The 5,019-nt window shown below is 43.6% G+C and overlaps 2 non-coding genes across 2 annotated transcripts; both read right to left on the bottom strand.

Moving 5' to 3' along the window:
* Positions 1–1,399: 1,399 nt before the first annotated feature.
* LOC119944911 lies at positions 1,400–1,537 on the bottom strand. Its single transcript, XR_005456052.1, has one exon. It is a non-coding gene; the product is annotated as a small nucleolar RNA SNORA7 (small nucleolar RNA).
* Positions 1,538–4,651: 3,114 nt separating this feature from the next.
* LOC119944832 lies at positions 4,652–4,789 on the bottom strand. The gene has a single exon (XR_005455980.1). It is a non-coding gene; the product is annotated as a small nucleolar RNA SNORA7 (small nucleolar RNA).
* Between the last annotated feature and the right edge of the window lie 230 nt (positions 4,790–5,019).

Here is a 5,019-nt window from a genome sequence, read left to right on the forward strand (position 1 = left end):
TGAATTTCACAGCTCTGGAGCCTAGAGAAGCATTTGATATAAGCCAAGGTGTTTATACAGTCCTAGGCTAGGGGCTTCATCTCTAATATATACTGTTTCCTTTTTTTGCAGCAACAGTGCTTAATGTTAAAGAGATTATTTTGAATTTACTGCTTCGCTTAAAAACACTCAAATTGGAGCCTCTCCACATTACTCTAAGTTTAGTAGAAATATTGTTCCTTCCCCCTGCCTGTAATCTCTAAGTGTCTATCTCTGTTTTTAAACTATAAGCTCCTGGAGGGAAGGGATGGTGTCTGATACTGCTACTGATACCCAGGGCCCAGAGATTGAAGCAGAAGGAACTTTTGTTACTTTTTTTGTTTTTGTTTTCTTTTTCTTAACTTTCAAGTGCTTTTGTCTACTACAAATTTTATAACCTCGGGAAGCTTTTGGATGCTCATCTTGGGCAGAAAACTTGTCTACCAACTCTTTTGTATCGTACTCTCCCAAGTGCTTAGTACAGTGCTCTGCACACAGTAAGCACTCAATAAATTTGATTGATTGATTGACTAGACACTCAGAGATGTGGGTGACAGCTCCCTGAGGCCCTTATAGGTCCCCTTCACCCCTGGACTTATCGGATTCTGAACTTCTTTTAAATATTGTTTTGTTATTATTCTATTTCATCTTTCATGTCTGCTCATCCTCACCCTCATTACCAATGGTATTTATTAAATGCTTACTGTGTGTAGGGAACTAAGCACTTGTGTACTAAGCACTTGGGAAAGCACAATACAACAGAGTTGGGAGACATGTTCCCTGCCCACAATGAGCTTACAGTCTAGAAGGGAGAACCCTTCACAGGTTTTAGACGAGGAGCCCCTGAAAGTCGAGGGACCAAATCCAACTCTCACCTGTGTATTTATTCCCAGCACTCAGTACGGTGTTTTGCACACATTAAGTGCTTAGTACATTCTATCACTTCTTGTTTTGCTGCCTTACGCTGTCGAGTCGTCTCCGACCCATAGTGACTCCACGGATGTCGCCACTTGTCTGCTCTGTGACCTTGGGCAAGCCACTTAACTTCTCTGTGTCTCAGTTGCCTCAGCTGTTAAATGGGGATTAAGACTGTGAACCCCAGGTGGGACAGCCCAATTACCTGGTATCTACTCCAGCGCTTAGAACAGTGCTTGGCACATAATAAGTGCTTAATGAATACCATAATTATCATTATTATTACTATTATTATCTCTCCCAGAATGTCCCCCCTAAATCTGCAATGATTGTAGTAGTGCATCCACAGAGTTTTCTTGATAAAAATATAGAAGTGGTTTACCACTGCCTTCTTCTGCGCAGTAAACTTGAGTTTCCGCTCTTTACTCTCTCCCATGCTGCTGCTGCCCAGCATAGATGAGTTTTGACTTGTAGCAGATTGCCTTCCACTTACTAGCCACTGCCCAAGGTAGGAATGGAATGGGTATGCCTCTGCTCGACTCTCCCTCCCATAGCCAAGACTGGTAGAGTACTGGAAACTTCCCAGGTGCCATCCTGAGAGGAGGTTATTACTTCCTCCAATTCCTTCCTCCAATTCCTACTTCCGATTGATTCATGAATTTAGCAGTTTGAAGGTCTCAGTTTCCTGAGTTCACTTTCTCTGGCCCCCCGCTGCCACATGTCCCTCAGTGGCACTAGAATGGTCTATCTGGAACCTGCAGGATGCTGGTAACTTCCCCCACATCCCAATCCACAGCCCTAAGATACAAGGTTGCTCCAGAGCCCTCTAATGCTCCAATAGAGGTTTCTCTTGCAACTCGCTCACTTCCTTCTCCATCACTGAAAAAAACACTTGTTCTGTCTCCGATCCAGCTGGTCAAGAAGACTTTCACAGTGGTCTTTGGTCAGTGGTTCTGCAGCTGAGCAGACCGGGCTTCTGAATGACCCCATCTAAGGTTGGCTGTTTTAGAGGGCAAGCTTCTAGTGGGCAGGGACAGCATCATCTTACCCTGCTTTGAACAGTGCCCAACTCAGAACCAAAAAACCAGCTGCCATCACCACACAGTCAATTAGGGGCAGCGCGAAGAGTCTGGAAGCCTTGGGACAAACTTCCATTCCGTGGCCTCACTGAAGTTTAGAGAGTGAAACGTTTGGCCTCTCCAGGAAATCACCTTCCTTAAATAATTTTTCTTTGGATAAACTTGGGCTCAGAAATTAATGATAATGGTGGTATTTGTTAAGAGCTTACTATATGCTGTGCACTCTAAGCACTGGGGTAGATACAATACAATCAGCTCAGACCCATCCCTGTCTCACGTTGGGGTTCACTATCTAAGAGGGAAGGAGAAGAGATATTTCATTCCTATTTTATGGATGATGAAACTGAGACACAGAGACCTGCCTAGGTCACACAGGAAGCAAGTGATAGAGCTGAGATTAGAGCCCAGGCCCCCTGACTCCCAGTCCTGTATTTTTTTCACCTAGATCACACTGCTTTTTAATGCAGTGAGGGCCAGTTTGAGGAGGGAAACTATCGGAGTGGTAGGAATTTGTGCCCTTAAACCTCTCTCCAGTCCCAGGTCTGAAAAATCCCACCTGGCATGGGCCGCCTCTTGGATTTACAGATGAGTCAGAGGAGAGGAAACTAGGGAAGAGAGCGGGGCCTTAGGAAAGAAAAACCCAATAAAACAGAACACTGACATGGAAATCAGTTTGAGAGAGAACTGGCCTCTCTAAGTCTTAGACTTTGATTCATGGTCCACTGGAATATAAGAATCTATTGAAGCATCCCCACTCTGCTCATCTCAGGGGACCTGACCTTAAAAAAAGATTTGTTAGTGTTGAAACTTTTTTCAGGGAATTACATTATGAAGTTATGGCTAACAGAGGAAAGAGAAGATTGTGAGATCTTAGTTGCTTAGTGTTTTTGTTAGGTTAAAAATTGGCATTACTGCAGTTTTATTTCACAGGAAAATTACATGGAGTTTAATGCGCCATTTCACATTCTGTGAAGGGCATTAGCCAAAGAAAATTTGACTGAAATTCCAAGTAACCAGGCTTAAAGAATGCTTCAGAGTGTTCAGATTTACTCTGACTGATTTTCAGATCTGTTCGTTTGTTGAGCAGCATGAAGCCACGTGGCCTAATGGAAAGAGCACACCACCTGGGAGACAGAGGGTCTGGGGGTTATAGGACCTGCGTTCTAGTCCCAATTCCGCCACTTTCCTGCTGGGTAAGTCACTTAATTTCTCTGTGCCTCAGTTTCCTCATTTGTGAAATGAGATTAAATGTCTATTCTTCCTCCTACTTAAGACCATGAACCCCTTGAGGACAGAGACTGTGTCTTGCCTGATTATCTTGTATCTACCCCATATAGAAAGCGCTCAATGCTACCATTTTCTCACCTGGTCAACAACTGCCACAAGATAAAAACAACAACAAAAAAACCCCAGCCCAATCTTTGTTCAGAAAATCAGTATGAGAAAAACAGAAATCTCGGACTGAAACTCAAAACTGTTTTACAAATCATGTTAAGATTGACATGTATTTTATGTATGACATAAAAGTTTCCCATAGTTGGTTTAGGGAATAAAATTCAGGGATAGAGTTCCATCCCAGATTTTCCGAAAAGGCAGGGACAGAATCCACGCCAAGGAACAAACCCTGATCTTGTGCCATAAAGTGAGCCATAAAAATCCCACACTTCCAGAATATGAGCAAAGTCTCAGAGGACCAACCGGATGGAGTGTCATAAATGCAGGCATGCTGATTTAGGAAGGAACTGGCTGCAGACATTTGTATACATTGTATATGCACAAATCTAAAAACTCTTCAATTGGAGAACTGGCACGAACACCACAAGCGAGCCATTCACATGGAACAGAGCTTTGAGCGTCTCAAAGATCATCTGCTAGTCATTCAATTAAAACGAACTGAGTCAGTCTTTCCATTTCTCCCAGATTCAAAAATGACTCCAATGAGAGAGAAAGATTTTGACCAGAGTTTCAACTTAGTTACCATGGACTTAAATTCCTGGACAGGGATGTTCATTAAAGTTTAAGAATGAGAATAAAGATCTCATCTTTATGAAGTCAACAGGGGAAAATAAGCTTCAGTTCCAACGTGGCTTAATGGGAAGTCATGCAGTTTAGTGGAAAGAGCAGGGGGCCTGTGAGTCAGATTACCTGGCTTCTAATCCCAGCTCCTCCAGTTACCTGCTGTGTGACCTTGGGCAAGTCACTTAACTTCTCTATGCCTCAGTTTCCACATCTGTAAAATTCAGGTGAAATACCTGCTCTTCCCTCCCCCTTAGATTCTGAGAGCCATGTGGGAAAGGGACTGTGTCGGACCTGATTTCTTGGATCTAACTCAGCACTTAGTAGAGTGCTTGGTACATAGTAAGTGTTCACTACAATTATAATAATGATACTACAATTATTATTAAGTTATAGTCATTGTTGTCTTATGCTGTCGAGTCATATCCGACCCGTAGCGACGCCATGGACATATCTCTCCCAGAATGCCCCACTTCCATCTGCAATCGTTCTGGTAGTGTATCCATAGAGTTTTCTTGGTAAAAATATGGAAATGGTTTACCAATGCCTCCTTCCGTGCAGTAAACGAGTCTCTGCCCTCGACTCTCTCCCATGCTGCTACTGCCCGGCCCAGGTGAGTTTTGACTTGTAGCAGATTGCCTTCCACTCCCTGGCCACTGGCCAAACTAGGAATGGAGTGGGTATGCCTCTGCTTGACTCTCCCTCCTGTAGTTGAGACTGGTAGAGTACTGGAAACTCTCCAGGTGCGACCCTGAGAGGGTATTAAGTTACAGTAAGAGTAGCTAGTGGTAGACAAGATGTCCCCAACTTCACCTGAAATGCCCAGATGCTTACTTCTCTCTCACTGAGGTAGGGGACTTCTTTTAGGGAGCCTCCCCAGGTACTCCTCAAAAATGGACTCCAAGTTTAGCCACAGTATGTATTAAGCACTTACTAGGTGACAAGCACCATGCTTTGGGCTGGGGTAGATGCAAACAAAAAAAAATCCCAT

This window comes from Tachyglossus aculeatus, chromosome 23, assembly GCF_015852505.1.
Source record: "Tachyglossus aculeatus isolate mTacAcu1 chromosome 23, mTacAcu1.pri, whole genome shotgun sequence".
Classification (NCBI taxonomy): domain Eukaryota; kingdom Metazoa; phylum Chordata; class Mammalia; order Monotremata; family Tachyglossidae; genus Tachyglossus; species Tachyglossus aculeatus.